At 41.5% G+C, this 10055-nt stretch overlaps 1 protein-coding gene and 1 long non-coding RNA gene across 3 annotated transcripts in view; both read left to right on the top strand.

Moving 5' to 3' along the window:
- Window positions 1–10055, top strand: part of schip1 (schwannomin interacting protein 1) — a 241589-nt gene that overhangs the window by 149328 nt on the left and 82206 nt on the right. The window lies entirely within an intron of this gene.
- LOC116674023 (uncharacterized) overlaps window positions 2978–10055 on the top strand; it is a 7994-nt gene continuing 916 nt past the window's right edge. The window contains exons 1-2 of the long non-coding RNA XR_004327942.1: window positions 2978–2988; window positions 6719–6723. This is a non-coding gene — a long non-coding RNA (uncharacterized LOC116674023). The remainder of the gene's footprint in view (window positions 2989–6718; window positions 6724–10055) is intronic.

Here is a 10055-nt window from a genome sequence, read left to right as displayed (position 1 = left end):
TATTTGCACTTTCTCTGTGTACTTCATTTACAGTACTCTAATCATTGAGAAGTAGAATTGCGAAATGTGTTTTAGGTTAGCATCGGCAGTGTGTAACAGGTTAATACAGAATTAAGTCATATGATATGTGTGTGTTTCATATGGTAACAAAATATGTTTTCTATAAATTAGTGTATAGTTTGTGTTTTATTTAGCAAATGGCCTGAGGTGTTCTGCTAATTGGGTGTGTGGTGTGGTTGTGCTAATTGTGTGTAGTGTTCTGAAAAATTGGTCCCTGTTTTCAAAACAGTGTTTAAGCAATCGAAGGAAAAAAAAAACTGTAAGCCCTGTAGAATATGGCGAGTGACAGCATGGCAGACAGAAACTCTTTTCTCTTCACACCATAAAGTTCCATTGTCCATTTTCTCTTTGGGGAATTGTAGTAGAAATTGCATTAAAATGAACGATATCGCGTGTATGTGCTCCACATCCGTCGGGACAGGAAGAGACTATATCACATTGAGAAAAAGGGATTTGGGGCGGGGGAAGGATAGTTTAGGGCTTTTCCTTTTCTCTTGTTAACTCACACACTGTATTACCTTGTGGGGTTAAAACACATCACAGGCTGTAACTCCGCTCACTTCTGCGCTCTCTTGTCTCTTTCTCTTCTTCTCTGTGCCTCCATTCTACTTTCCTATCCCTCCTTCTGTCCCGGGCCTAGTCCCCAAAGGGACATACGTTGTCATCCCTCTCATCTCTGAGGGCTCTGCAGCCTGACAACCCAGCAGCCTGTTGTCCCCCATGGGGCCCGGGGGTGCTGCAGGAGCAAGAGCAGAGATACATGTTGGCCTAAGGAGTGAAATGAGAGATGTGAAGAGTTTTGGCTGTGGCTGAAATAGAGTCCAAGTTGAGGCATGTGGTGTGAATGCACACATGTATCTGCGTGTAAAGAGCATGCATATAAAAAGAAATGCTGTTTACACATCGGTACAGCAGCAGTAAGACCCTACTGCGCGTCAGCTGAGGACATCCAGTGTGTGTGTATCTGTCAGTGAGTTGCTACTTCAGATGCATTGCTGACTATTCTTAGCATGTAGACACAAGACACTGAAATATTAGCCAGTCTGTGTGTTAGGCTGCAGCCACACCTGTCTGCGCTGGGACCGAGGCAGACATACACGCAAAGAGTTGAATAGTTTTTAGGCCATGTGCTTTATTTTGATTCTTTTCACCAGCCTCTATTATGCCCATCTATTCTCATCCACTTCCTCTCTGTATCTATCGACCTAATTCAGTGTTATTCTTGTATTTATCTTTCCACATCCATGCATTCTTTCTTGCATTCATTTCATTAATATATTTAAACTTTTGACCATCCGACAAGCATGTCAATCGATGCATGTTGCTTCAAGGCGGATTTGACCTTATTTAGGTAAAAACTCCTACATCCTACTTGTTTGGTCATCATATATTCACATTTGAATTTGTTTTGAAAGTGTTTTCCTAAAGCACCAATAGCGATTGCAGTGTTGTATCATTTCATATTAATGTCAAGGTATTTGTTAGAAGATAGGTGTTAGACACAATGTCACAATATTTGTATTTGTCAATATCTCTCAGACCTCTTGTGGCTGTAGTAATGTGTGAGAGCAAATGAGGCGGTGAGGTGACAAAGTACAAGTTTGCCAAATTCTGCAGGACGATGAAGTGGATATTTCAATTCAATTCAATTCAATTTTATTTATATTATCAATTCATAACAAGAGTTTTCTCGAGACATTTTACAGATAGAGTAGGTCTAGACCACACTAGACCACATAATTTACAAGGACCCAACAGTTCTAGTAGTTCCCTCCAGAGCAAACAGTGGTTAGAAAAAAAACTCCCTTTTAGGAAGAAACCTGGGACAGACCCAGGCTCTTGGTAGGCGGTGTCTGACGACCGGTTGGGGTTGAAATGAATAGTTTAATAGATCAAACTCTTGAACTAACTCTCTGACTTTCACTCAGGAGACTGGGATTCATGTCCCATGTGAAAGCAAAAGTCAACTGTAATTTTGAAATGAATTGATTTATATCTTTGACTTTTACTGTCACTTAGTTTGTGACACAATGAGTATTGCGTGACTCATTTTAAGCCAATCCCTGATGTCGCATTAACCAATACTAACTAAGTATATTTGTTGCCTACACTGAACTAGTTCTGTTTCACATTTACTGTTTAAAACTGCGCCTGTCTCTTTAAATAGAAAGGTCACATGATTGTGGTCAAATGATTGAACCATGTGCAGCAGTAAACAAAACGGTCATATGTGTTGTTTTGAGAGTCTTTGAAAATCGACCTATATTGTCATTTAGGTATGAGGATGTGTTGCTCTGTTGTGGTATTAGATTGCACAGACTGTTGATAGAACATTGTATCTCTATCGCCTACCCCCTTCCATGAATCAGCCAGTCCACGCAACTCATCTCTCATCACCCATGCATCCTAACATCCTTCTTTTCATCCATCACTTCATCCATCCTTACTAATAACCTTCCACTCATCTCTTATATCTTCATAGTGCCTTTGTGCCATCTACTGTAGGCCTTGTTTCCTCATAGATCCATCTATGCGTTCCTTTGTCTCCAGTTTTTGCAGTGAGCCGGAGGCAGGATGGCAATGACAGTAAGAGACCCCAGCAGCAGACCAAATGAGTCTGTCTAGCTGTGACCAGACCTGGGGAAGTGGTGGCCTGGTCGTCAGAATGTGACATAGGGACCGGCTGGAGCTGCCAGACAAAACCAGTCAAGTGCAAAACTAATCTACCCATCCATTTCTCTGAGAGCAGCAGAGGTAGACAGAGGTGGTATAATTGTGCTTGATGTTATAAGTATTGCCACCACTTTTTCTTTCTCACGGTTATGGAAGCCAGAATTCAGAATTTAAATTCTTACAGCTCTGTGTCGGTCCCTAAATTGCTTTAGATTGCACAGATATGCTGATAATTGATTGAAAAACAGTTCTTGCGTAGGTAGGTGTTTGCTGTGTGTGTGCTTGTGGTTTAAAGCCTGGTTGCATTTTTATAAGCAAATGGCTGTTGTTTGTGACCCTCTGTGGATGCATAGATAATGTGTCTTGGTCAGCACACTGGTAGCCTGTATTATAAAACTGTGCTCGGGGTAATTGACTGAAAGGAGGCGAGACAGAACAATAGAGGCGAAAGATAAAGCCGTATTGGGAATAACGTATACATTGATGCCCCCATCAAAATCTAGCACGTCATGTCTCTATCCTCTGCAAATTTAAATTTACAAGTTCTGTACAAGTTTCGCACAGGTGAATAAAAACTGTATAATACATGTTTGCATTGCATTAGCAACTCTCTCCTTCCCTTGCCCTTCTAACCAAAGCACCCAGGTAGTTAAAATGTTAATGAATTGGATCAATTTAATAATGTCATCAATCATGGCTTCATATGGAATACGGTAATGCTGACGTGAATAAAGCCTCAATGCAAATTAAGAGTCGTTATGCCCGTAGCTTTGAAACCGCCGCTTTTTCTCTGTTTCGTACGTTTCTGTGTGTACAGTATAATGTTCTTCTCTCCTCTCTTCTCCTACTTCCTTTTATACTTTCATTTTAAACACTATCATTCTTTCCTTCTCTTTTGATTTCTGGTGATGCAATCCTGCCTGTCTCCTTTGATTTTCCTTTGAATGTCGTATCTTTCTGTACTGTTTCACATGTTTTGCCACACACATTACAGTACTCATGCATGTGCACACACACACACACACACACACACACACACACACACACTGCAGCAATGGTGTTTCAGCCTCATTCCTTCTTTAGGGGCTGGCATCTGCGGTACCAGCCTCGAATGTTATCTCTGAATGTTAAATCATTTAGTTGTTTTTTTTAAATACCTTCCAACTGTTCTATGCTGTTACTGTTACCATGATATTTCCTGAAGAAATCTTATATGATTGAGTAAATCTTCTTCTGTTGGACTAGTATTCAATTCAGAGCATTGAGGACCACGTTTACTCTGCATTGTTGGGGATCCGTGATCTGCAGTTAGCAGCCCAGATTAAAATGGCATTTAGATTAAAATGTAGAATGTTTATTTGCTAAACATTTATTTTGTGAACTATACAACAAAGATGGGTTTCGAAGTAATGCTGCTCATGCCAAATCACTACCCTACCTATCTTATGTGACCTAAAGGTCCAATGTGTAGAAATTTCTCCCATCTAGCGTTTAGATTGTATGTTGCAATCAACTCTCTCGCACCACGCAGTTCAAATTACGTATTACAGCTACGGTAGCCTTCATGCTTCACAAAGCTTCTTTTTCTGGGCAAAGAAGAGGATTCTTGTTTCTGAAACTTGGATTTTAACGAAACATGCATGAGGTAGCTATCGGGAAAGTCAGGAATTTTCCCCAAGGGGGTCAGCCTCTCCTCTAGAAGCGTAGCTCCCATGGTGCCATTTTAATACTACGAAGCCATCACCCGCCGTTAGCATCCCATTGACTGCCATTCATTTTGACATCACTTTGACAGTAAATAACTTTACATCTGAAGCTTTAAAAGACACTGTTTGTCTATTATTTATTTCTAAAGAAACACGACAATGCATAAAAGGCTCCATTACCTTGTACCTCACGTTATGGCTCCATAGCAAACGTTTTTGTAAAAATAAGATAACAATTGTTTCATAACCAAAAAACTTACCGTCGCATAGTCAACAAATCACTGTGTTGTCAGGAGAAGCTTGCAGGCAGTTTGGACTTCGATTAGCTGTTTAGGTTTAATTACTAATGTTAACTAGCATTTAATTAGCAATAATTAGCCTGTGCCTATGTTATCTCCTAACATATACCTACGCTCTCCGTCTCTGCAAGATTGGGAATGATTGAGATTTCTCTTGGCACAGCTACCAGAAGACTTACAACTTTCAGACACGTTGCCCACGTCACATCTACGCCATCAAACTCTGTTGGAGGCTGCGCAATAACGCTCAGCCATCACAGAATAGACTTCACTGGTCTCTGTCCAGAGTAACGGGATCTGTTGGTCCATTTCATGCAAGTGCAAATGTAAAATTTCAAGCCAATGTGAATACTTGAAAGTGATGGTGGTGGTCAATATTCATAAAAATAGACAAGTTTGTTAATGGCAATACAGATTTTGATATTTTCAGAACCACCTACGCATTTCTATACTGTGATAGAAGATTTTATTCTTTTTATTTATTTAAAAACTGTAAATGACTGTGTAAGTGCATGCATGGGCAAACATACCTCTGTAGTCCCTGGAAACACTGCACAAAAACAAACATACATACACATTTCATGTATGGTGGCTACAGTTTTTGTACACATCATGTGAAGCTGAGGTCAGGTTCATTAGTCTGATCACAGTCTGATGAAAATCCATAAACCAGACTTCTCACTGCTGTAAATTAGTTAGTTACACACAGTTATCTTTCCCAGGAGCACCACTGATCCCAATAAAATGCTGCAATGTTCCTCTTTACTGTCTTTCATCTTTTTAATTTCTGCCATGTTTGGTGGTTTATCTTAATCCTTCAGTCCCATTTCCTTTTCCTCTCAGCCTGTGCTCAACTCAGGTTGAGATTACTTCACCTGACTTCCCATCCCAGGAGACTGCATGAAAGCCAAACAGTTTAGTCACATAAATATGTGTGTGTGTGTGTGTGTGTGTGTGTGTGTGTGTGTGTGTGTGTGTGTGTGTGTGTGTGTGTGTGTGTGTGTGTGTGTGTGTGTGTGTGTGTGTGTGTGTGTGTGTGTGTGTGTGTGTGTGAATGTGTGTTAAAATGTGATAGGCTGGATTTAATTATCTTGTGTACAAGTGTGCATTCACACATTTGTTTGTCCATTTGTGTGTATCCTTTTGTGCATACAGCAGGCCTCAGCCATTCCTAATTAGTGTGTGATCGATAGCTGCTTGTTGTGATGCTGTGCGTGGGGAGCTGTGTCAGAGCAGGGGAACAGTGACATTTCAGCAGACAGGGATTACTCTGTTGACCTTATTGTTGTGATTAGAATTCAGCCCCAGGTCCCCAAGAGATGACCTCACTGGGATTGTGGAGGTTGTTCAAAACTCGTTCCTCTCCTCTTACCCCCTCCCCTCTCTATTTTTTTTCTCACCTCTGCTGTAGTGTACACTTTTGAAACATCCCCTGCTAGAATTAGTCTTTTCTAATGTTTTTCTTTTTTCTACTTTCTCAACCTATTTCTATTGACTACAAGCATGGCTACATCTTGCTTTTGAATTATTGCCAAATACATCTTTTACATCTTTACGGAACTCTCGGTACGCTGTCATCTCAGGATTATGTATCACACCATTTGCTACTTCTTTTATGGCTTTCTCTTGCTTTTGTGTGCTTTTGTGGAGACGTGTGTGTGTGTGTGTGTGTGTGTGTGTGTGTGTGTGTGTGTGTGTGTGTGTGTGTGTGTGTGTGTGTGTGTGTGTAAGCGTGCGCATGTGTATGATGTTGCAAAATGTAGAAGAACAAGAGCATGAAGTCTAATCTGTGACAGCTGTTTGTGACTTTTTTCAGGTTTTTTTTTCAACAAGCCAATATGATCCGTATATCTGACTGTCTTTATGCGTTAACTCTGATGTGTTCTCAAGTAATCTCCAAACACAAGCAGTGAGCCACATATACAAGTAAGCTACATCCCATTCATTGTTTTTGTGTCCCAAATGAGCTGCTGCAAAGAGAAGATGTGTAAGAGAAAACAGAGAAGGTGAAAAAAGGATCCGGGAGGGGGGAAAAGAAGGGCAAATAACAGGCTGAATCACTGTGATCACTGTGATCACTGTGAATTCAGGGGTTAGTCTATATTCACGACGTTCCACTTTCAGGATTGGTCATGTTGTCGCCAGAAATTCCACCTGATGTCACTCTAAACGGCCGGATGTCCGGTACCTTCGGCTTTCTTTGTGTTGGAATTCTGAACTCCGGTGGATTTATGAGGACTGTGGTTAACTGTCTCCTCAGATCTCTGCAGGGTAAATCCAGACAGCTAGCTAGACTATCTGTCCAATCAGAGTTTTCAATACAACTAAACAATTTTAGAACGTAGACATGTTCCACCAAGTTCCTTCCCGAGGCTATTTTGCAGCTGGACCGGGGCTCCGTCCCATGCTTAGCACCACCCAAGACAATTGTGATTGGTTTCAAAGAAATGCCAATAAACCAGAGCAAGTTTTTCTCCCATCCCAGAATGTTATGTGGGCTAGTCAGACCCTCCTTCTCCGCAGCGCTGTGGAGGAAAGTCTGGCAATATGAGATTTCTTCCAAGTGGACAAATAGCAGTTGATTTAAATTCGCAGAAATATGTTAAATCTGTGAACTTGTTTATTTCTGTTGTCATTTTCAGCTGTAACGTTCAAATATAGATAGCCTAGAGTTAAACACGGTGGTCAACTATATCCAACGTTCCTGCTGTGCTTATTTTCGGTACTGTGTTCATACAAAGTAAAAACGGCCAATCATTGTAGGGCAAAGATGAAGGCTCTGGCTGTGTCTCAAATCGCGCACTTTTGTGTGACAACTAGTCTGAAAAGCCATGAATACATGTATGTGGATTATTCAGCAAATGAGACTTTGTGCCTGGAAAGACACATTGCTTGTTTTTAGTCTTTGAGCACCACAAACCGAATCACATGATCATTTTATTGGGTGGCAGCAAATATTTTAAATGTGCTGTATTTATATAGCGCTTTTCCAGTCTTAACAACTGCTCAAAGCGCTTTTACATCTACAGGAAACATTCACCCACATTCATACACTGTGGCCGGGGCTGCCGTACAAGGTGCCACCTGCTCACTCATACACACTCCGATACGCAGCACCGGGGTCGAGTGTCTTGCCCAAGGACACTTCGACAATGACTGCAGGGGCGGGGATCGAACCACCAACCTTCCAATTCACAGGTAACCGTTCTACCACTGATCCACAGCCGCCACATTTTAGAAGTGGACATCTGAACAGCTGTGCACATAGAACCAAAGCAATCTCCAGGGATGGATACCACTACAGTTAAGAGAAGAATGTGTGTTTTCTGGCAAGTTATACTATATATATATATATAATATATATATATATATATATATATATATATATATAATATAAGGCAGTCTGAACAGAGCTAAAGATTAATGGTCGATTCTACGAGTGTAGCATGTGTCATTTACAACTGCTTTTAAAACCCTACATAGTCATCTAAGCATCAAGGCACTAGACTATATGTTCTCTCTGCAGCCTCTGGTTTCATTAAAACGTGTCATAACCCAGTGATCCATCGTGGTTACCTTGACTACATCATGCAACACCAGGCGGCTGTAAAATAACCACTTCTGTGTGTCATATTGTTTATTTTATCTTGTATTCATCTCATTTGATTTTACTACAGTTTAAGTTACTGAGCATGTGCTTATTGTGTGGGTCACTGTTGCATCAACGACACAATGAGCAGAGTTTAAATGATGAATTCAACTTTGAAAGCTAAATGATCTGCCTCTGGCTGCAGTTGTTCTGCCATCTGTTTGCACCTCACTTTTATATATGTGCGCCTGCTCTACCAATTGAGCTAACCCGGCCACTGTTTGCGCCTCACTTTTGTGAATCTGCAGAAAACCAAACACTTCACCGGTCAGGAAGCTCATCTGCATTCTGCTCGCTTGGCGGGCCATGTTCCACATGTGCCTTTAGCTAGTTTCCCTCCAAATGTTAAATACATTTCCAGAAAAACTGCAAAAGAAAATGCAAAGTATTGCATGTTCCCATCCACTTAATGTAAATGAAGGAGTTGGCTCATTGAAATGCAGTTGCAGGTGGCACTTATTCTTCAATCAGGCTGCTTTAAACCCCTGCAGGAGATGATGGCGCAACGAGATGACTTTAAAACCCCTCTAACCTAAAAAGTAGAACGAAATTGGTGTTGCAAAAATGTGATAGAAATACTACATTTCTGTTTATTTTATGTATGAGGAACGTTACAGTTCTTTATCGGTCCACACGGATCTGATGTTTTCATCTGCTGCAGTTTTTCATCACTCCATTGAGCTGAAGCATGAGTTTAATTCACATGCTTTGTGTGCTATGCCCAAGTGAATTATTCGATAAGCCTGTTTCCATTGCACTTTATCTCAAATTTCACCTTGATTCAAACTTGAGTGGAAATGCATTTCGTCACTGATTGTTACAGCTGCTTCAAAACAAGAGTAAAAAACACAATGTGCTTTTTCTTGAAAAAAATCAGAATTGCAGTCCCCCCTCCTCATGCACAAATATGTAGTATAGGAGCCTCTCTGTGTATTTGTACACACACAGAGACTCATATCAAATCTTGGATACTTGTCTGAGGGGCTTAGCTGTTAAATGGCTGTGCAGTGTTTGTCATCATAGTCAATAAAGGATCACTGGGTGACTGGCACACATATCTGGGATATTGCCCTGCAGTGGCACAGTTACTGCAGGGGCGTATAATGGAGTGCCAGCAGCAGGTGAGAGTGCAGGATTGTGGATATAGTCGCAGCGGTTTAGTTTCACCGGAGGGGAGGAAGTCAGTTGGGGGTGGGAGAAATGCAATCCTGTCACACCTTTTTGAAGTCCGCTATGCTTATCAGAGACATTTTTTCAGCGTACAGAACACAGCCAGTCTGACACTATGCAGAGAGGAGAGGAGAGGAGAGGAGGAAATCAGTAGTTATGGCACACACACATTGGATGCTGGACAGGGATAATGGTATAATGGTTACAGTAGTGAGAGAGGAGGACAGCTGTGGAGCGAAGGCAGTGGAAATGGAGATGGAGTAGTGGAAGGTTGGATGGCACCGGGGGAGCATTTCGGGCATAAGGATTCGTCTGTAGCCTCCCACTGCTACCAGCTTAGTGATAACATGCATGAGTAGACCTTAGGTGAAAGAAGATGGGAAGATGAGGAGAGAGGGAGGATGGGAAAAGCAGGGCAAAATTGACAGATTGAAGGGAGGAAAGTGGTCTGAAAGCCACTCACATGCTCCCTCCCCTCCGTTCCTCACGGGGGGGGGG

Source organism: Etheostoma spectabile, chromosome 3 (genome assembly GCF_008692095.1).
Source record: "Etheostoma spectabile isolate EspeVRDwgs_2016 chromosome 3, UIUC_Espe_1.0, whole genome shotgun sequence".
In the NCBI taxonomy this organism is placed as follows: domain Eukaryota; kingdom Metazoa; phylum Chordata; class Actinopteri; order Perciformes; family Percidae; genus Etheostoma; species Etheostoma spectabile.
Note: the sequence above shows the minus strand (reverse complement) of the source record. Positions and strands in the feature narration are given on the sequence as shown.